Below are 22,527 nucleotides of genomic sequence, written 5' to 3'. Positions count from 1 at the left end.
CTACATAGGAGGTGTATTTTCTTAATCATACACTCTCCTCTGTATTTGATCATCTTTCCCGTGATCTTCTTATTTCCAGGGGTCTTGTTCTTTAGTCATTTCACTGCTCTTTCTACTTCTTCCTTCGAATTATCGGTCTTGCTCTCAATGCTTGGTGGGGATATCTCTTTCAGTTCTTTGATCAGTCTCTCTGAGACACTTGAGTCCAGCTGTGCTTTGTACAGATTGGTGCAATATTTCAACCTTCGCTGTACAATCTTCTCCTCGTTCATGAGCATGTTGTTCTCATATTTGATTGCCATCTGCTTCAGCTGCCACTTCCTATTAATATTCCTAATCATTTTATATACCTTCCAGGTCTTAACTCACTGTGATGCCTCTCTATATCTTCACAGTGCTCCTCTAATCATTTCGCCTTATCCATTCTGTCCTCTTTCCTTACCTCATTGCATTGCATTCTATATTGCTATTCCACCCTCTTTGAAACATCCCTTCTGATCTTTAATGCTCTCTTCTCTTGGATCAACTTCAGGGTCCCCTGAGTAATCCACTTCTTATTCATCTTCTCATCTTCCTGAACTGTCTGCTCAATTACCTTTTCTATCGCCTTGGCTATCCCTTTGACTCTCTTATTTAGGTCTTTCTCTGGGCCCCAATTCCTTATCTTCTTTTTGAGTGGAGCTCTGTACGCATTCCCTATTTCTTCCTCACCTAGACTTCCCATGTCTCTTCTTTTCTTAAACTGTGTCTTATACTTTCTCTTTAGTTTCATCTTGATGTTTGCAGTCACTAGACTGTGGTCTGAGTTGATATCTGCTCCTTGGAAAATTTGGCACTGCTGTACTGATGTTACCCATCTTCTTCTTATCAAGATATATCTATCAAGTTCTTGGACTTCCCATCATTTGATCGCCATGTCCACTTCCTCCAGTCCTTTTGTATCTTGTGTTGCAGATCACCATCTCATGCTCCATAGCAAACTCTACTAGTTTCTCATCTTGTTCATTTCTTTCTCCATACCCAAACCTTCCCGTGACTCTCTCCCAACCTTCATCATCTGTTCTGACCTTCATTTTCCAATTTCCTCCAATGATCAATACATCTCTCTTTGGTATCTCTTCCAGCATTTATGTAAAGTCTTCATAGAACTGTTCGATCTCTTCCTCCTTACTGTCTGACCTGGGTGGATACACCTGAATGACTGAGATGTTGAAAGGTTTCTCTTCGAATCTCACTACCCTCATTCTCTTACTCACTGTTAGTATGCTAACAAGGCTCCTTCAGCTGTTTTGCTGAGAAAGAGCCTGACTTCTGCCTCACATTTAATTTCATTCATGTTGGAGTTTTTTCTAACCTAGTATTAGCATATCTAGTCTTCTGTTATCTTCAGACCCTCTCTGATTGGCACCTACATATAGACCACTCATAACTGGTAACTCTGTGATGACTCTCACATTTCTGTACTGAGTAAGACTGATTGATCCCCTCCCTACAGTTTTGGAGTGACCCTGACTTACCTAACCTCAGTCTGTATTTGCCCAGCAACTCACCAGCCATAAATTAAACTGCTTAAAACTGCCATTTCACTGGCCTTGGATATGTGCAAACACTGATTGCACACTTAGTTTACCAGGCTTTTAAGCTAGAAACAATCATTGCATTATTTTAATATATACTTATTTGTTAATTTATGCATCTTAATGTTAAGGTCTACTGCTTATCAATTTAATTTTACTCTGTTTTTTCCCATATTTTCAGTTAATGGTGGCACAGCAGTCTTTCTCAGTGCTGCGCTTGGAAACAAAAAAAGAGCAGCTAAAAATCATTGTCATCAGTTTGTATCTACTTCGTACTGAAGCATAACATTTTGTTCAGATACTACACAGGCCTAAATCAGCGTAACTGACATGATTATAATTAAAACAAGCAGTTGGAAATAATCTTTTAAAACATATATGCAAGTGGCCAAGTTTCTTTTTCCATTCTACATTGTTTTTCCAATAGGTGGTGCTATAGCAATTTCTGCAAGCATTTGGTTTCTACTCTTGCAAAAGGAATTGGCTGGCCAAATCATGAAATGTTGCCCTGTATTTTAGACATTATGCACAATGAACCTTCTCCTGAATTAACCATGAAGAATCCTCTGGCACCTTAAAGCAGGGGTAAGGAACCTTTTTTGGGTGGGTGACCACTGACCTCTAGGAAAATCAGTTCATCATTATCATCATCATCAACAACCATGGGCTCAGCGCCTATTGTTGTCTGATGCTTCCCTCACTTTTTCCTTCCATCTTTCCCTGTCTAGTGCGGAGTGGCTTAGTTTCTGTAGACTAGCTCCACACCAATCAACTATATCAGCTATCCATTCTCTGTGGGGTCTGCCTCTCCAATTCGAACTGTCCATTATGCTGAATACCAGGGTCTTGATTTTTTGTAAATTGTTTATTCTGAAAATATGACCGAATAGCTGTAATTTCCATTGTATAACCTTCTGCATTAGATTCTATTTTGGCTGTATCTTCCAATATGATTCCTCATTGGTGACCTTCTGCATTTATCCTATTCTCGGGATCTTTCTATTTGCCATCACTAGACTGTGGTCCGAGTCTATATGCGCTCCTTGGAGAGTTCAGCACTGCTGTACTGCTGTTACCCATCTTCTTATCAAAATCACATCTATCATGTTCTTGGATTTCCCATCATTTGATTGCCACATCCACTTCCTACAGTCCTTTTGTTGGAATCTCATGTTGCAGATCACCATCGCATGCTCCATAGCAAACTCTACTAGTTTCTCACTTCAGTTCTTTCTTTCTCTGTATTCAGACCTTCCCATGACTCTCTCCCAACCTTCATCATCTGTTCCAACCTTCGTGTTCCAATCTCCTCCTATGATCAGTACCTCTCTCTTTGGTATCTCCTCCAGCAACTTTGTCAAGTCTTTATAGAATAGCTCCATCTCTTCCTCCATGCTGTCTGACGTGGGTGCCTACACCTGAATGACTGAGATGTTGAATGGTTTCTATTCGAATCTCACTACCATCATTCTTGCACTCACCAGTTTGTATCCTAATGGTGCTCCTTCTAGCTCTTTTGCTAAGAAGGAATACAACTCCAGCCCCATACTTCGTTTCTTTCCCTGACCAAATGACTTTGCAACTGCACATCTCTCGATGCCATCCAACACATCTCGGCCAGTGTTTGGACATTCCATGTTCCAATTGATAGTGTATGTGATAGTTGTCATTTTCTTTTAGTAGCCAACTTATTGACCCAACCCCAATTGCTCGATTGGTGTTGTGGAGGTTTTTTATTCCGGCGTCATCCAAGCTTGCATTTTTTATCATTTGGTCATACTGGTATCAGATTTCCTTCCCATTGTTGCTTCATGATCAGCACATTGAAACTCATCTGATCAACCCTCCTCCTTTATCCAGTGAGTGAGAAGTGAGAAGCAGGTAAAACAAAAACCTCACTGACATTCCTTTTGTACACCAGCTCCAGAGCCTAGGGCAGTCAGGACTAGTAGGTTTCGTGGGCCCACCTAGGCTTTTGGGTGAGGCCAAAAGTGAGGGGTTCAGTATTGGAGAGTGCTGCCAAGAAATGGGCTTCGGGTGTGAGGTCTGTGGGGGTTGGAGGGTACAGGAACAGCCTGGGGGTTGGGGAGTCTGGGCAGGAGGGGGGTGCAGAAGCAGACTGAGGTAGAAGGGGGTCAGAGTGGGAGGAGGTGCAGAAGCAGCCTGGGGATCTGAGCGGGAGGGGAAGGGAGGTCTGGGTCAGGGGTTGCTTATGTGATGCCGCTCTGAGGGGGGCACACGAGGCTCAGAGTCCCCTGCTGCTCCCAGACACTGCCCTCAGTAGCTCTGATTGGTCAGAATTGTGGCCAATCAGAGTAGTGGAGGAAAAGCCTTTCCAGGCAGTGCTTCTCAGCACTGCTGTTTCCCCAGTGCAGTGAGGGCAGGGGGAACAGTGGCAGTGTATGAAACTGTTTCTTGTCCCCCCACCAAGCAGACCCCATTGGCTGGTCCAGCTCCAGCTTTCCTGACTCCACACTGTGAGGCTTGGGGCTCCACACCTGCCATCCTGCAGTGAGCTGAACGCTAGGGAGGGGAATCGTGAGCCTTGGAGGACAGATCCAGGCAAGCTGAGGGCCAGATCCAGCCCATGAGCTGGGAGTCTCCTACACCTGATTTAAAGGCCAACAGATTATTTGAGCATAAGCTTTCATGGGCAAAACCTACATTGTCAGGACTTCCTGTTGTTTTTGTGGGTACAGGCTAAAAACAGACTGATACTCCTGAATTATGCACTCAGATCTAACAACTGGGGGGAAGAATGAAGAAGGAAATATTGAGTCATTTTATTTGTAAAATATTGTGAAATTAATCACATTAATGTTTTGATTAATATAATTTCTCCAGCCCTGGAAAAAAACTAGCTTTCTCACAGGAGTTTTGGGATTCCTGATACGTGGAATGCAGTCTTCTCATTAGTTACTCAGTCTCTGTCCAGGTATTTCGCTGAACTTCGAGGAAGATGTGGAGCCAAAATTTGGCAAATAGGGAGCTGGGAGGCAAGTAGTGAAAGGAAGATGGGTGGAATAGAAGAAGAATGAGTGGAGGAAGAGGAAACTGTAGTACCTGTCCATCTTCTCTCATAATAATGGTCAGAGATTCTAAATTGGTTACAATTCTCTAATCTGAACCTTTACTAAACCTCACACCATGCCATTCCTTAGCTCATGTTCTCAATCACTATGGATGAAATCTTGGCTCTACTGAAGTCAATGGCAATATTCCTATGAATTTCATGGGGGCTGGGTTCTCATCTCATGCCATTCCACCCCTGCCCAGGCTGTTTGTTGTCAAGAGTAGCTAAAGTGTGGGGAATACCTTGGCTTTTCTCTGGCCCCCATCCTGCAAAGACTTACATATATGGTTCATTTCATACAGGGTAAGTAGTCTACTCAAGTCCCTGAGTCTACAGTGTATAATGTTAAATTAATGCCTTTGATACCAATAGCAGAGGGATCACAGAGTGCAGCCTGGCAGTCAGTCATACTGCTGCTATTGCAGCTGTAGTCCTGGGAGGTGTGTGGTGAAATAGTCTAATCCCTTTGCCTGTCTTCACTGTAAATACCATTAGCTTGAATTAGTGGGCCCTAATACAGATAACAAAATGTCGATATTACCGGATGGACATAGTGTCAATTTCAAATTTAAAATTTCGAATAAAGTCTAGTGTGCAAGCGCCATGTCTTTAATTCAAATTTATTAGCCTCCAGAAGTGTCCCATATGTATCCCACAAAGCTACACGGTGGCCCTTTATGTATTCCTTCTCTGCTGCTCTCCATCCAGGGGTTCAGGAAGTAGGTCACAGAAAGTCCATCAAGTTTTGATTGAATTAGAATTAGAATTTGAATTCTGCAGTGCCCAGGCCTTCAAATATAAAGGTTTGGATGCGCAGCTGACGGGACCAGGTGGGGGTGGACAGGGTTGATAGCACAGCTGCCTGCCACTATGCCAACATCTGCAGAGCATGCAGGGCTGATGGAACCAGGTGGATGGGGCTGATAGCACAGCTGCCAGCTACTATGCCAATGTCCTCAGAGGACACACCGTACAAGGAACCCAAGGGGGCTTGAGGGAGGGCTGAATTCTGTTACTGGGTGCTCTGAATTCTGGGACAGTGCTTTGCATTCTGTGATTCTTACATGAAACACCCACAAGCAACAGGGGGTAAGGCACTGTGAGATAGGGACCCACAATGCACTGCTCACACTGTCAAATTTGAATAGGGAAATGGGGATGTGGAAACTCAACACAGAAAAACAATCGGTCGAATTTCAAGAAGGTGTGTGGACACTTAAATTCAAATTCATAAGAGTGAGGTTAAAATTGAATTTATTAAAAATTGAATTTATCTGATAGTGTAGATGCAGCCTTTGTATCAGCAGCTGCACACTTAAGACCAGCATTTCCTATGGAAGTTTGGTTTTCAACCTTTTTATGATCTCACTCTTTCACCATGATGCTATCAGTACAGTAGAAGGTGAGCACAGGATGGAAGGCAGAATCTAATTCAATGGATTTGCATCAAAGTCCACATGATTTTGTTTTTTTTCCCCTTCAGCTGTATATCTGTACAGAGGAGGAAAACACATGACCCTATGGAATTTTGACAGTAGCTAGCATTTGCAATCTCCCTAAGTGAAATATTGATAATATAAAAACTGTTTGGCTATCTCTAAATCTGTAAACACATCTGTAGACATGTGGGACATTGGTCTGAGTTATAAGCCTGGGAAGCATTGCCTCAGAGTGTTAGGAGGAGAAATCTGTTCTGGAGGAAATTTTTGTTTGAAAGGAAATATGCATTGGCATTGGCATTAGCAAAAGTCCAGATAGTTTGATTTCCTAATAAGCACAGTCTGGAATAGTTTATGGATATGACAATCCAAATCAATAAAGGATAAAACTTTATTTTCAGATAAACGTGGCTGGCAAGCCAAACGCAGAACTTACTAATAAATTTTGTCATTCTTAAACTTTTAAAAGAACATGCATGGGATTTGCTTCCATTGCAGTTTTGCTTTGATCATGAAGAACTATCTTGCTTATTTAATTTTTCATGCAGATAAGGTAAATGAGCATCCATATGTTGAAACAATACATCAGAATGCAGTGCCTCATTGTGGAAAGCGGTTTACAGACACATAGTGGGGAACTTTGTGGAACATTAGTTTCTCTGTGGAAAGATTGCCCTATGGACAGCTGCTCAGATGGCTTCTTTGCCATGCCCTTCAAATCATCCCTTTGGTCAAAATACCTCAGGATCATTTAGAGTTGTTTATATTTGGGCTGATGAATCTTACACCAAGTTAAACAGCACAGTAGCAGGACAGTGTGTAGCACATATTATTTTTAGTACTCTAGTAAAAATTCCCTCCCTTGGGTCAGGTCTATGAGATGGCATCATTGCCAAGGAATCCCAGCCCTAAATTAATCCACATAATTTCCCCTGCCCCCCAAATTAGAAGTGTGATGAAAACATCAGGGAGATTCAATTTCAAAAGCAGTGGCAGTATTCTCTGTTTGTTTGTCCTTGGTTAATCTTTAGTACAGAGGAAAGGAACTCTTGAAATGCAGCATGAAGCAGATTCCATGTGCACTTGTACACCACTCAGCCCTATATTGACTTTAAAAGTTCATCAGTTCCCAGTGTTAATTACCTGCTCAAATACCAGTTTAGGAGTATGTCCACACCCACAAGTTTTTATTAGCACCACTGTGTACTTTTTGTACAAGTATTTATCCCAGAAACCTTGTCTTTCTTTTTTTTCTTTTTTTCTGGGGGTTGGGGGTGGGGAGGAGTTAAGCTATAGTGAATGACAAGAGTTTTACCACTCAATTACGAGTGTAGATAAAGTGTGAACATTCGTTAATGTACAGTTGCCATGAAGGGGGCTCTGTTCCTTACTGTGCCTTTCTTTTGAAGGCTTTAGTGCTTTACACCACAATTTCCACATTTCCCCTTCCTTTGCCTTCCATTTCTAGTTATTTATTTCTCATAATCCTAACTGGCCATTAAGTGTGTATTACTAATTCTGCCTGCCTGTCTCCTGAGAAGGGTTGCTGTTAGTGAAAGATGCCAACCAAATGTCTCTCATGTTGCTAGGCATTGTTGCAGTGGGCTGGCTTTCTTAACAGCTTGGGAATGGGATTTAGTAACACCAGTAATTAAACTACTACTCTTGCATTGCACCAACCAGTTTTCATTCTGAACATCAGCAGCAATTAATTTCTTATATAAACATACAAAACGTATGAGAACTCCAAAGTATTTTAAAGAACACTTTACCAGGCCAACCATTGGAATCTATATTTTTATAAGTGGATGAAGTAAAGCACAGCAATAATGCCAATGTTCCCAAACTTGGGGTGCTAGAAAAGAGCACCCTCATAAAGAGGCCTGATCTCTGCAGGTGGAGAATCTGAGGGTATGCCTACACTTGGGAATAAAGTCAAATTTATTGAAGTTGACTTTTTAACACGAGATTTTATAAAGTTGAATTGGAGTGTGTGAAACTGCTCATAAGGTTGATTAAGTGTGTTCCCACCAGGTTGGCTAAGTTTGACTGTGGAAGCAGGGCATCGTGGGTACCTATCCCACAATTCCTGCAGAACCATTGCATTTTGGGATTTTGTTCCAGTGTCTTGTGTGGAAAAAAGTCACCTCAAGTGGTTCTGGGTTTCTGATATAATCATGCCAGAATGCATTTCCCTCATTTCCCGCTGAAAAGAAATAGACAAGGGGATTTTTGTGCCGCTTTTACATTGAATGCCACCTGCCATTACAAAGAATAACATGGCTCTTGAAACACTTCAGTGTTTAGTGCAGTGTTTTGTGATAACTTCCCACACTGCAATGCAGTATATTCTGAATGTATTGTCCATGCAGTTTCACTGGATTGATGCTTGGGGCACTAATGGACATGAAGGCCTGGAGCAGAGCACCATGGAGCTGTTGGCAGCACTGCAGTCACTGCACAGCATGGAGCACAGGTTCTGGACCAATGCAACCATCTCAGACTGGTAGGATCACATCATTTTACAGTCATGGAATGATCAGCAGTGACTGCAAAACTTCCACATGCATAAGGCCACTTTAATGAAACTTTATGAAGTGCTGATTCCCTCCCTGAAGCACAGCAATACCAGAATGAGACCTGCTTTGACATTTGAGAAGCATGTGGCAATTGCTATATGGAAGTCTGCAATACCAGACAGCAACTAGTCACTGGGAAATCAGTTTGGAGTGGGCAAATCTACAGTGGGGGCTGTCAGCATACAGGTAGCCAAGGTGATCAACATGCTTCTCCTGCAAAAGACAGTTACTCTGGGGAATGTGCAGGATATAGTGGACAGATTTGCTGCCATGGGGTTTCCTAACTGTGGTGGGGCCATAGATGGAATGAATATCCCTACTGTGGCACCAGACCACCAGGCCTCAGAGTACCTTAACTACAAGGGGTACTTCTCTATGGTGTTGCAGGCTTTGGTAGGTCACAAAGGTCATTTCACCAACATCAATGTGGGGTGGTCAGGAAAGGTACATAACATGAATTTCTAGGAATTCTGGTCTGTTTACAAGGCTCCAGACTGGACTTTCTTCCCAGATCAGAAAATGAATACTGGGGGAGTGGAAATGTCCATAGTGATTATTCTACTTGTCCCTTGTTCCCTTGGCTCCTGAAGCCATACACAGGCACACCAGACTCCAATAAGGAGCTCTTAAACTACAGGATGAGCAGGTGCAGATTGGTGGTAGCATTTGCTTTTGTCTGTTTAAAAGCCAGTTTCAGGTGCCTTCTGACCTGCTTAGCCCTCAGGGAAGAAAACACTACCCTTGTTATTGGGGCCTGATGTATTCTTCATAATATTTGTGAGGAAAAGGGGGAGAATATCATGTCAGCATGGGGGGCAGAGGCACAGATCCTGGTCAGGAGTTATCAGCAACTGAACACACGGGCAAACAGGAAAGCACAGAAGCAGACAATCAAAATCAGGGGTGTCATGAAAACCAAGTTTATGAATGAGCTTGAAGGGAGTTAATTAACATCCCCCCTACACCCTTTCTGTTTCCTTGCCCTTTATGAAACCCCCTCCAACCACGTGACAACCCTCACCACCACACCCAACCCCAAAGCATGTTAACTGATAAGCAAAACTTTATTTTTCCAACCTACAATGCTTTTCTCTAAGGGGCCCTAATGGCTACGTCTACACATGAAACCAACATTGAAATAGGCTATTTCGATGAGTAACGTCTACACGTCCTCCAGGGCTGGCAACGTCGATGTTCAACTTTGATGTTGCGCGGCACCACATCGAAATAGGCGCTGCGAGGGAACGTCTACACGCCAAAGTAGCACACATCGAAATAAGGGTGCCAGGCACAGCTGCAGACAGGATCACAGGGCGGACTCAACAGCAAGCCGCTCCCTTAAAGGGCCCCTCCCAGACACAGTTGCACTAAACAACACAAGATCCACAGAGCCTACAACTGGTTGCAGACCCTATGCCTGCAGCATGGATCCCCAGCTGCCGCAGCAGCAGCCAGAAGCCCTGGGCTAAGGGCTGCTGCCCACGGTGACCATAGAGCCCCGCAGGGGCTGGAGAGAGAGCATCTCTCAACCCCTCAGCTGATGACTGCCATGGCGGACCCCGCTATTTCAAAGTTGCGGGACGCGCAACGACTACACGGTCCCTACTTCGACGTTGAACGTCGAAGTAGGGCGCTATTCCTAGACCCTCATGGGGTTAGCGACTTCGATGTCTTGCCGCCTAACGTCGAAGTTAACTTTGAAATAGCGCCCAGCGCGTGTAGCCGTGACGGGCGCTATTTCGAAGTTAGTGCCGCTACTTCGAAGTAGCGTGCACGTGTAGACACGGCTAATGGCAGACTATTGGGTATGGGGAAAACAGAAGTTTACTGGGATCATGCTTCATCGTATGTTAGCCTTCTGCTGGTGAGTGATTCCTTGGGTGTAGTGTGCAGGGATCTCTGTGACTACCCTCCCCTTGTTCTGGGCCCTCAATGAGAGAAGGGAGTGGAAAGTGCAGATGGAGGAGGTGGAGGGGGCACAGATTTTATGTGGGAAAGCCCAGCCTTGAGCAGGGAAGGAGACTGATTATGTTGTGGAAGGTCTGAAATGGTGGGGCTTGGGGTGGCTGGTGGATACAGGGCCTTGACCAGGGGAGGAGAATGAATGTGGTAAGGGTGGCCTGTAATGGGGTTGCCTGGAGTGGCTGGGGGATACAGAACCCCAACCAGGTGAGGGGAATGAGTATGGATAGGGTGGCATATAATGGGGTGTGTATTGTACAGGGGGTGCAGAGTTAATTGATTTTGATTTTTCAAGCATTACTTCCATTTTCATTGTCAGCCTTGTCACTGACTGACACAGGACTCAAACATCCATTTTTACTTGACTGTCCACTATGCTTTTCTTCCACTCTTTCAGCTCAACTTTTTCCTTTGCTGCCACTTCAGAATAATTCGACATAATTTCTTGCCATGGCTTCTTCCTCTTCTTCATTTGTGGCTTTCTCATTTCTGGGGGATTGGGGCCTCTACTTCTGTTTGCAAGGTCACTTCCAGAAAAAAATTTGAGATATTAAGGGCATTGTGAATAGCAACATTTTTATCTTTACTTGGAACAGAGAGCATAGTGACAGTATGAATGGCTGTCTGTCTCTATGGAAGAACATATTGCAACTGCAAGGTCACTCTGTGGACTCTTAAGGCTGAAGAATGCATTATTCCAAGCAGAACAATTTAAGCTCTTCTGCAGCTTATGTTACTTCAACACAATGGTAAGTTAGTTTTGATTCATATCTCAGAATCATAGAATCCTAGGGCTGGAAGGGACCTCAGGAGGTCATGTAGTCCAGCCCCCTGCCTAAAGCAGGATCAACCCCAACTAAATCACCCCACCCATGACTATGTCAAGTCAGGACTCAGAAACTTCTAGGGATTCAGATTCCACCACCTCTTTTGCTAATGCACTCCAGTATGTCACCAACCTCCTTGTAAAATAGTTTTTCCTAATATCCAACCTACACCACTCCCTCTGTAACTTCAGACCATTGCTACTTCTTCTGCCATCTGTCACCACTAAGAACAGTCTCTTTCCATCCTTTTTAGTGCCCCCTTTCAGGAGGCTGAAGGCTGCTATCAAATTGCCTCTCAGTCTTCTCTTCTGCAAACTAAATAAGCCCAAATCTCTCAGCCACTCTTCATAGGTCACGTACTGCAGGCCCTTAATCATTTTTGTTGCCCTCCACCGATCCCTCTTCAATGTGTTGACAACTTTTCTATGCTGGGGGCCCCAGAACTGAACACAGTACTCCAGATGTGGCCTCACCACTGCTGAGTAGAGGGGAATAATAACGTCTCTGGATCTGATGGAAATGCTTCTCCTAATGCACCCCAATATACTGTTAGCCTTCTTGGCTACAAGTGCACACTGTAATCCCCAGGTCCTTTTCTGCTGCATTGCTAATTAGCCAGCCAGTCCCCAGCCTGTAAAAGTGCTTGGGAGTCTTCCGTCCCAAGTGCAGGATGCTGCATTTCTCCTTATTGACCTCATCAGATTTCTTTTGGCCCAATCCTCCAATTTGTCTAGGTCACTCTGGACCCTATCCCTACCCTCCAGTGTATCTACTTGACCCCCTGCCTTAGTGTCATCTGCAGATTTGCTGAGGGTGCAATCCATCCCCTCGTCCAGGTCTTTAATAAAGATGTTGACCACTTCTGGCTCTAGAACCCATTCTTGGAGCACTACACTTGAAACTGACCACCAACCAGACATTGAGCCATTGGCCACTACCCATTGGGCCCATTCATCAAGCCAGCTGTCTATACATCTTACAGGCCAGGTATCCAATCCATACTTCCTTAACTTATGGACAAGAATGTTGTGGGAGACTATCAAAAGTTTTGTTAAAGTCAAGGTATATCACATCCATTGACTTCCCCATGTCCACAGAGCCACTTACTTCATCATAGAAGCTAATCAGATTGGTCAGGCATGACTTGCCCGTGGTGGACCCCTGTTGAATATTCTCGATCACTTACCCCTCTTCCAAGTGATCCAAAATGGATTCCTTGAGGAGCCCCTCCATGATTTTTCCAGGGACTGAAGTAAGACTGACTGGTTTGTGGTTTCTTGGGTTTTCTCTCTTCCCTTTTTTAAAGTTTGGCACTATATTTGCCTTTTTCCAATCATCTTTTTCCAAGACTGAGACAAAAAAATCATTTCATGCTTCAGCCTTTCCCACTTCATCTGTTATCAGGTTACCTCCCTCATCCACTAATGGCCCCACATCCTCCCTGATAACCCTCTTATTGTTAATATGTCTGTAAAAACCCTTCTGTTGCCCTTCACATTCCTTGCTAGCTGCAATTTCTCAAAATTTTGAGGAAGAAGGGGTTTCCGCAAGGAAGCTTTCCTTCTGGGAGATCCCTGTGGGTCTTCGGGACTCCAAACCACATGCGCGTGTGCTAATGAGGCATGGAAAATTTGCATCCGTGCCTCATTAGCATCTTCTGGATGGCTCATTACCATGCCACTTCCAGAAGAAGCAGCATGTGTCGATGCAGCCAATGGGTTTAGATATCTAACTTCAGTCACATTTGAAATCTTTGGTCTAAGTGAACTGTTCAGCCTATGTGCTACATGGAACGTGGGAACAGAGTGGGTCAGAGACTAAGAACCATTGAAAAGGGGAAGAAGGCTGGAGTTTTGTATTGACCTTTCTGGGGTGCAGAAGAAAAGTTTGATAAAAACTATTTCATCTCACTTTTTAAATCCCCACCTTTCTACAAGTGTTGGAAGAGGAGTGAAGGAGAGGAGTAAAAAGGCAGAAAAATTGTATGCTTCAGTTTCTGTAATCAGAGTTTTTACAAAATGGATGAAGGAAAAAAACAAAAAACAAACAAAAGAGCCCTTTTCTGTGTTATAATAAACAACTTACCTTATGTTTAATACCTTTAAGATATCTTATAACTACTTATTCTTTTCTTGACTGGCCTTTTAATATGTGAGATTTTTTGGAAGTTTTTACTAGAGTATCTGAGTCTGTTCTCATAAAATGCCAGTATTGTTTGTGTCTCCTGGGTTTCATATTACACTTATATTATATCATAGCTAGCACTAGAGATTTTCATTCCTGATCAGGAATGGTGAAATCCAGTGTGGTAGAAACAAAACCTCCTGTCAGGCAGAAAGTAAATTAACTCTGACACATTCTCCAGAGGTTAGACTTATTTAGGAGAGAGATGCATTTGGAACTTAATCTAAAAATGAATTGTGCCGTATGGGAGCATTGGCCTAACCATAACAACACAATAAAGTTCAACTCTCAGATCAGAAAATGAGGAAACTTGTTTTTCCTTCAAAGAATTAGTGAGAATCATGATGCTAAAGATGGTCCCCCTCTTTATGGCTTTCACCACAGAGTTAACTCAGGTTCTCACCTGGATTTCAGCCATCCCGCTGTTTCCCTCCTACAGTCCATTCACAAATTTTTACTTAGGTTTATGAGTACAGTAAAACCCTGATTACCGAACATAAACAGGACTGATGGATGGTCAGATAATCCAAAATGTCAGATAATTGGGAGCAGGGGCAGCTGGCTGTTCTACAGCCTTCCGTAGGGTGGGCTGCCTGCTGCCATGGGGCTGGGTCCTCAGATCTGGCTTCCAGCTGCTGTGGAGCCAGGTCCCCAGGGCAGGCTGCCAGCTGCTCAAGGTTGGCTTCCTGGGCTGGCTGCTGGCTTCCTGGGGCAGGTGCTGGCTCTCTGAGGCAAGCTGCTAGCTGCCATGGGATTGGCAGAGCAATTATCCGATCCCCAATCATCCAAAGGTCAGTGTCAGATAAGAGGGAAATTTGGATAACCCGGGGTTAGCTAATCAAACTTGTACTGTATTTGAATCTGGATTTGCTTACCCAGCTAGGGATATAGGTTTGACTCTGAGTTTCACTTTATGGAAGACTTTAGCCTACCTACTGATGCTGCTATAGCTTGACTTCCAGTCCTTGCATTACCAAAGTCCTCCAGGCCTTCCCAAAATTCCCCAGAGGCTTTATTTCCTGCTTCTCTACCTGCTCATTCCCTACTCACCTGTAGGCATGGGGAGCAACCTATCCATATATACACATATACCTCTGGTTGGTATTCAAATTCCATATTCCATGTAGCCTACTCCATTTCAGCATAGCTCAGTTCATTTACACAGCTCTGGAACAGAGATATCGTCCAGGAGAGTCTTATTTCAATGTGCTGCTAGTTGGGCAGACACCTCCCACCCACCCCCAAAGTCTTGGCTAACAACTAAGTGCAGGATAAAATAAAAAACCTATAGGGTGTATATCACAAGACAAATGACACTGAAGTCAAGACTGGAAACTCCCCATCAATCTGTGACTACTCTGAAGAATTTCTCTGAACCCCCCGAACACGGATCCTACTGGCATGCTTGATGGGCTTTTGAGGCAGAACTTAATGTTTTTTCATATTGGGAATGGAGGGACTAATAGAGCTGGAGGAAACCCTTGTGGGAGAGGAACAGGAACAGACCACATAGCCAGAGGAACTGGAGTTCATCAGTCTAGTTTATGGAAGGGCTTGGAGAACAGAACAGAGGACATAGCATTGAAAAGGCACAACTGTGCAAGAGGTTGTTGTTGTTTGGTGGAGAGGGACGCGAGTGAGTGGGTTGGCTTGTTTATGACTAAAGCATTAGTTACAGAGAATATTGTGTGCTATGGTGTGCCCTTTGCTTCACTTGGTGGCAGAAACCAAGCCATTGATCTAGCCTGGCGATTCCCAAACTATGAGTTGGGATGCAAACATGGGTCACCATTAGATTTTATAATAGTTACCAGCTGGGTGGCTCCGAGCCACATGTGGCTCTTTAAGGAGACATGTGCAGCTCCCACTGCTGCTGCTGCTGACTCCTCTGGCTCCCAGTCCCTGCCCTGCCACACTGAAATGGAACTCAATTTAACTGGTTTAATGGCCAGCAAGAGGAATCTGGCTGTTAAACCAATTAAACTGAGTCCCATTTCAGTGTGACAATGCAGGGAGCTGCCTGCACAGCAGGTGGGGGAAGGGAGTAGGGGGGCTAGAGGGAGCCATGCGGCGATGTTGGCAAACTGGCAAAGGAGCTGTGGAGGGCAGCAGCAGTGCTCATGTGAAGTAGGTGGGAGGGCATTTGGGGGCTGACGGGTTTAAGCCTGAGGGCAGGGGAGGGGCACATCAAGATTTATAAAAAAAAATTTTCCCAGGGGAGAACCTTCCCCACCTCCAGTTTTGAATGGCCTTGGGTCACAAAGTCTTACTGAATTGTCAAAGTGAGTCCCTGTCTCGAAAGGGTTGGGAAGCACTGCACTAGCCTTTTTTCCTACCCCCTTCCCGTGTGTCCTCCAAGAGAGATTCCAAGCAAGGGAAAAGAATAAATCTGAAACCAATGATATATTCTTGCTAGGATTTAACTGATTAGTGATAATTTACACAAAGATGGGGTTACACGCTGCATTTTGCTTATAACTTAGTTACACGGGTGCTATCATTAAAGCATTGTGTGAGGCAGCCTGGATATGCATAAACTTTAATTTGAAGACATAACCTTAGAGACAAGGGTGTGTTAAATGTTTGTCCCTAATTTCTTATGAATCTCCTACTTGAGGTCTTTATGAACCTCCTAGTTCTGCTTTTCTCTTTCCCCTTGATGCAGATTTTACTGATAACACTCTCTGTGTAAACTGGATTTTAACATCTCTTTTGAATTTTGTCAAAGGGACCATAAAGCTATGAAGACTATCCATCCATATTTGATTCTTAGCGTGAGATCTCCATAGATCAGTGGACAGAGAATTATTTTACTAATCTCTGTAGTGCTGTTGCTCTGCCAGTTAAATAAAATATTAATGTCCTGCTTTGTAGCCTGAGGGCTACTATATTTGGGCTCTGATAGACTACCAAGGGGAGAGAATTTCAAAGATCAAGCCCCTCAGCTGAAAGAGTCCTGACATTAGCTCTGAAAGGCTTGTTTCTTCTTTCATATACCAGTGCGAGTCAGGAGTAACTGCAGAATTCACAGGCTTTTTCAATGGTGAAAAATGAGATTAGAATTAGTGTTTGAGTTTTCAAATGTATATTCCAGCGGCATAGTTTCCCAGGCAGTCTTAACAGCCTGGGACATAACTACCACTAGCAATTCACAGCTTTAAAAATCATCACCTGGAAACCGGGAACCCGTGTAGATAAAAGCTATATGTTCATAGTTTGTTATGATCAAGTTGGTGGCCAGAATCTGTGTTCTGCATTAGTTGGGTCTCTCAGGTGGACTCCAACAGTAGCTCTTGTGACAGGGTCAGGCCAGAAGGCTAGATTAGAAGAGGAAAGATGCAGCTCTAAAAAAGCAGAAAAGGGCCAGCTAATTAGGAGTTATCATGGAGCAGCAGAATAGGAGCTGCTATAAATCGGTTGGGGTCAGCTGATCTCACTTGAGGCAGCCATGTGGCCATTTAAAAAGCCACTCTGCACCCCAGTAGGAAAGGTGTGGAGAGTAGAAGAGGATACTGGAGTGACAGGGAGAAGATTATAGCAGAAGGGCAAAATATTCTTTAGCGCAGGTGTGTGCTCCCCAAGAGGGGGTGTGACATTTTGTAAGGGGCGGGGTGCAGTGTGATTAGCTCCCCACATGCAGCTTCTGCTGTGTCGTCAAGGGAATGTTGCCCCCTGCCACTGGGCCAATCAGGGCGAGGGGGCAGGTGCACCTGAGGTGCCTGGCCTGCTGCCAGACTGAGTGCCTGGCAGTGGGTGTGGAGCGAGTGTCCTGGCACTTGGGCTCCCCCTGTGGCAGTGCAGCCAGCCTGGTTCAATAGCACTTCCCTCCACACCCATCTCCCAGGAGGAGCCACCAATCGTCCAGTGCCAGAGCCTCTGGGCCAGAATGCACCCCCCACATATGCCCAGCCGAGCAGCCTGCCCACCCCGTGCTGGTGGGTGGGAGAGGTGGCACAGAGGCCCTGAGACAAGTGGCAGGGCAGCTGTTGACTTTTGGGCTTGATAAGGTACCATCTTGGCATACCTCCTGGGGTTCTGTCCCTGAGCACCCCTCCCCTTGTGTGTCACCCCCTTTTGGAGAACCCATCTCACTTCATCCCTTCCTGTGGTCCTCCTACAGGTTAGGAGAGCCCTGGCTACTTGCAGAGTGAAAAAGGGGTCATGACCTGAAAATTTGCTCACCCCTGCTTTAGTACATTATGGAACCAACAAATCATAATGGAGCCATGAGTCTCCATTTTCTCAATTCCACCCCGTGAAGTGAGTCTGCAACAGGGCAGTTGGCCTGTCATGGAGTATAAGGGGTTCAAATGGCCCTGGGAGAGGGCTGGGAGCCAATAGAAAAGGTGGCAGTAGGCAGCCAATCAGATCCTCACTGAGCTGAATATACAGGCTGCTAGCCTGGAAGAGTGCTGTGAGTGTTAAGCTAATAGGTCAGCCAGCAGCAGCTGTCAGTGGGGGCCACAGCCTCAGGGGATGCCTGCAGTGGTGGTGGAAGTGGAGCAATGTGGTCCCAGCTCACTCTGTTCCTGGTTTGTTGCTTGGTGGTGGGGTGGAACTTCCCAGCACACACCTGTGGGAAGCAGAGTGATGTGGCCAGGGGACAGAGCAAGATGAAGCTGAATTGCTTTACCTCCCCTGCTGCTGCCGATGAGTGTGAGGGGATGGACCCCCCCTGCCAGTGCCACACTCCCAGTCCCACTAGTCCCCTGAGAGCCCTGCAGGAGTAGAGCAAGGCTGGGGAAGAAGAGGGGAGAGGGCAGAGCAGTGGCTGGGAGAAGCAAGGCGTGGGGTGAAGGGAAGCTATCCCTGCCCTTCTCTAGTCATGTGGCCAAGGGCTCCCATGTGCTCCCTTCACCATTTGTCCCAGTCAGACTCCTTTGGAAGGGAGAGGGAAGGACCTGGCTGCCTGATAGGAGTGAGCAGTGCTGGGAAAGGGCAGGAGAAGCTGGGGAGCTCTGACCTGGAGAAGGCTGAGGAGGTACTTTGCGGGGTATGGGAACAGCCAGGTTAGGAAGACAGCAGATCCATCTCCCTTGAGAATGATGAGTGGCCAATTCAGATGGTGCCCCTGAGGGAAGGGGCTAGATGAAGAACAGCAGTGGGTCACTGAGGCATGCTGGCTGTAGGGGTTTGGGGTTCCCTGGGAGGGATGGACCCCAGAGAGAAGAAGGCAGCAGATCTGACTCCTTACCAATGATGAGTGGCCATTTTAGACTGCAATTTACCCCCAAGGGAAGGGGCTAACTGAAGAATGGTAGTGGGTCATTGAGGTAAGGTGTGCCTGGGGGTAACAGGGTTCCCTGGGAGGGTGCCACTCAGACACAGGGGTGCTGCCAGGAGAGTAGTATCTTGAGGCAAGAGATATGGAGGTCTAGGAGGAGGCGAGTCCTGAAGTGGTGGAGGAAAGAAGGAGACGACCACAGGAAAGGCACTGGCTAGTGGCTGGTGCTCCAGGATCTAGGCCAAAAGACTAATTCCCAGATTAGCAGGACGGAGGTGCCATGGTGCTCAGCTGAATGTGTCACAGACCCATATTCTCTGCCTCCATCTTGAGCTGCCATGGAACACAGAAGCCATATCAAAACCAAACAGACCATTTCCAGAGAATGCTTCCACAAGAACCATGCTGTGCGGCTTTGATAGTGCTGGGGAGGGGTCTGTAATCAGCAGGAAGTGTTGAAATGCCTGTCCCAGAATTAGACATAACATTTTCCAAATGTGGCTGTGCTCTGTTACCTTTGTTGACACATGAATGACTCCACAGGAGCGTCATCGGCTCCCAAGTATGTATTATAGCAGTCATTAGTCCTGAGAAAATGGAATATTTTGTCATTACTGCAACAGAAGAATGTACATGTCATAAAATGGAGTCTGAAGGGATTTAGTTCCAGGTTATTAGCTGTTCATTTGAGATGGTGGATAATAAGTGCTGCTTCTGATACTGTGTATTAGGCTGCCCTTGTGGCTTCTTTGGCTTATTTTTGGTGGTGATTAGGGTTGTTCTAAATGCATATATAATACGACCATATGAACAAAATGGGCAAGCACTTGTATTGAATGAAAGCATAGAATAATCATAATCATAATAATAATAATAATAAAAAAAATAAACATCTTCTTATAATTCAAACTAAGTGAATTTAGAGAACTTATTTTTCTCTGTTAAACTTGTAGGGTTTCTTTGGTTTTTTGCATTGGTCTCAGGGCTAATTAGAATGAATTAGTCAGTTGCACTCAGGTCCTCATCAATTTCATATTCAGGTTCATAGAATCATAGAATCCTAGGGCTGGAAGGGACCACAGGAGGTCATCGAGTCCAGTCCCCTGCCTGAAGCAGGATCAACCCCAACTAAATCATCCCAGCCAGGACTTTGTCAAGCTGGGACTTAAAAACCTCTAGGGATGGAGACTCCATGACCTTGTTCTGTAACTCATTCCAGTGCTTCACCACCATCCTGGTGAAACAGTTTTTCCTAATATTCAACCTCCCGCTGCCCCTCTGTAACTTCAGAGCATTGCTCCTTGTCCTGACATTTGTTACCATTGAGAACAGCCTCTCTCCATCCTGGAGTCCCCCTTCAGGAAGTTGAAGGCTGCTATCAAATCACTCCTCAGTCTTCTCTTCTGCAAACTAAATAAGCCCAGATCTCTCAGCCACTCCTTGTAGGTTATGTGCTCCAACCCCTTAGTCATTTTCGTTGCCCTCTGCTGAACCCGCTCCAATGCTTCTGTGTCCTTTCTATCCTGGGGGGTGGGGACGTAACTCAATGCATTACTTCAGATGAGGCCTCGTTCACCTGAAGTTTGATCTTACATCTTTATTTTTGGTCTAGTGGAAAGTGATTTTTTCATCTACTTCTTAGTTGAAAATGTTCATTTTTGGTTCTACCCCCTTTTTTATCTTTTTTGTTTGATAAATATTTTGATAATTTATTGGTATTGATTCACCCCCACACAACCACACAGAGAATGGGATACAGGGCTTGTCCCCTCTAAGGGGTGATGCTTTAATCCAGTCCCTGGGGATAGATAGATAGATAATTAGCCCTCGCCCTCCCAAATCAGTAAGAGACAGACTCCATTCACCAGGGTCCCCGTGGTACCAACCATTTCAGGTTTTGCTCTCAGCCTGGCAGTTCCCGGTTGTCCCAGGGAATCTCATTTTCCAGAGTCTAATTCTGGTAATTCCCAAGACCCACAAAAACACACAAGTCAAACACTGAGCTCCCCAATATGCAGAAGGATCTCTTGGCTCACTCTGAGATGCAGCCACCTCTGTGGTGAGGCGCAGGGGCTGTTTGTACCAGGATCTGTTTCCTGGCACTGAGGTGCAGCCAGCTCTGAGGGAACATCTGTTTAACAGCAGCCAAGGGGAACCATATGGGCAGCTCCAGCTCACACTTCTGTGGTGAGTGTGGAGGGGCTGCCCGGCCCCCCACCTGTGCCCTGCAACAGGCTCCCAGGTAACACCCAGCTTCCATTGCTGGAGGGAGGGGCTTTGACAAGGGGGCAGGGCTGAGGCAGGAAGGAGCAGAGCAGGGGTAGGGCTGGGGAGAAGGGGTGGAGCAGTGCAAGACGGGGTGGAGCACCAGGGGACCTGCAGTGGGAAGGTAGTTGCCCGAGACCCCACCCCTCACATTTAATGAACTATCTGGAAGAATGGACAGCCCTTCCCCCCATTAGTCCATTAAATAGAGGGTTTACTGTACTAGCGGGAGCTGGGAAATTGACCAGGGCTGCTGCGTTGTCAGTCTCCTGGGTCCTCTGAGCTGCAGGACCTGGGCAATGGACAGGGCTGCTGCACCTGGCTCCTGGCTCAGCATGCAGGGCTGAGGGACCTGTGAGATAGCTTCCCACAATGCACTGCTGCAACAGTCTATGTTTGGTGATTTCAGCGTGGAAGCAATGTGTCAAATTTGTTGGAAGTGAGGATATGCAAAATTGTGTAGTACCCAGAGACACTGAGACCTCATCTGGGGTGAGTGAAGTCTCTGCTCTTCAGCCTCAGCTGGGAGGCCCCTGGCCTTTAGCTCATGTGGTAGAGTGCAGGGCTTTAGATCCTCTACTTGCAGGTTCTATCCCTGGGGCCAGTCTTCCAGGTGTGTTGGTGTTATAATTTACTTTAAAAACCTGGTATTATAAAATCAATTTTAATAAATTCAAATTTATCTTGTAGTGTAGATGTAGCTTTTGAAGAAGTGAGAGGGTCTTAAGCCTTACGCACCAGTCATAGGCATGTGTCTACCCTACAGTGAGAACATTTCACAAATGAAATACATTCTGTATACTTGCTGGCATAAACAATACTCATGAGACTTTTTGAATGTATAATCAATATGATGCTATCTGCTTGCAGTAGAAGAAATTTTACACATCCCTAAGCCCACTCAAAGGTCCAAATGGAAATTCTAGTACTCAGGGCCATCATGTGGGTCTTCAGTACTCTCTGGAGAGTGTTGAATTCCTGAATAAACCTGCATGTTGCTCTCATTCATTTAGTCTTTTGAGCTGTCTCACATTACGTTACTATTAACATACTGATCAAACAGATATAATTCAGTAGTGTACATTAGAAATATTTTCATTAAGAAATTTAACAGAACATTATCAGCTGATCTAATATAAACATAAAGGGCTGCATTCTGCTCCCCTCACACAAAGTGTAAATTGTAAATAACCCTTTTTGATACCAGTGGAGCTGCACCATTATAAAAGTGGTGTGTGTGTGTGTGAACAGTCAGGCCCAAAGACTGTAGAAAAGGAACTTTGCTCTCACAGGCTGTTTCTACACAGGTCACTTCCTTCGGAAATGGCATGCTAATACAGGGAGCAAAAGATGCTAATGAGGCGCGGATGCAAATTCTCTGCACCTCATTAGCATAA

The sequence above is a fragment of the Carettochelys insculpta genome, chromosome 5 (assembly GCF_033958435.1).
Source record: "Carettochelys insculpta isolate YL-2023 chromosome 5, ASM3395843v1, whole genome shotgun sequence".
In the NCBI taxonomy this organism is placed as follows: Eukaryota; Metazoa; Chordata; order Testudines; family Carettochelyidae; genus Carettochelys; species Carettochelys insculpta.
Note: the sequence above shows the minus strand (reverse complement) of the source record.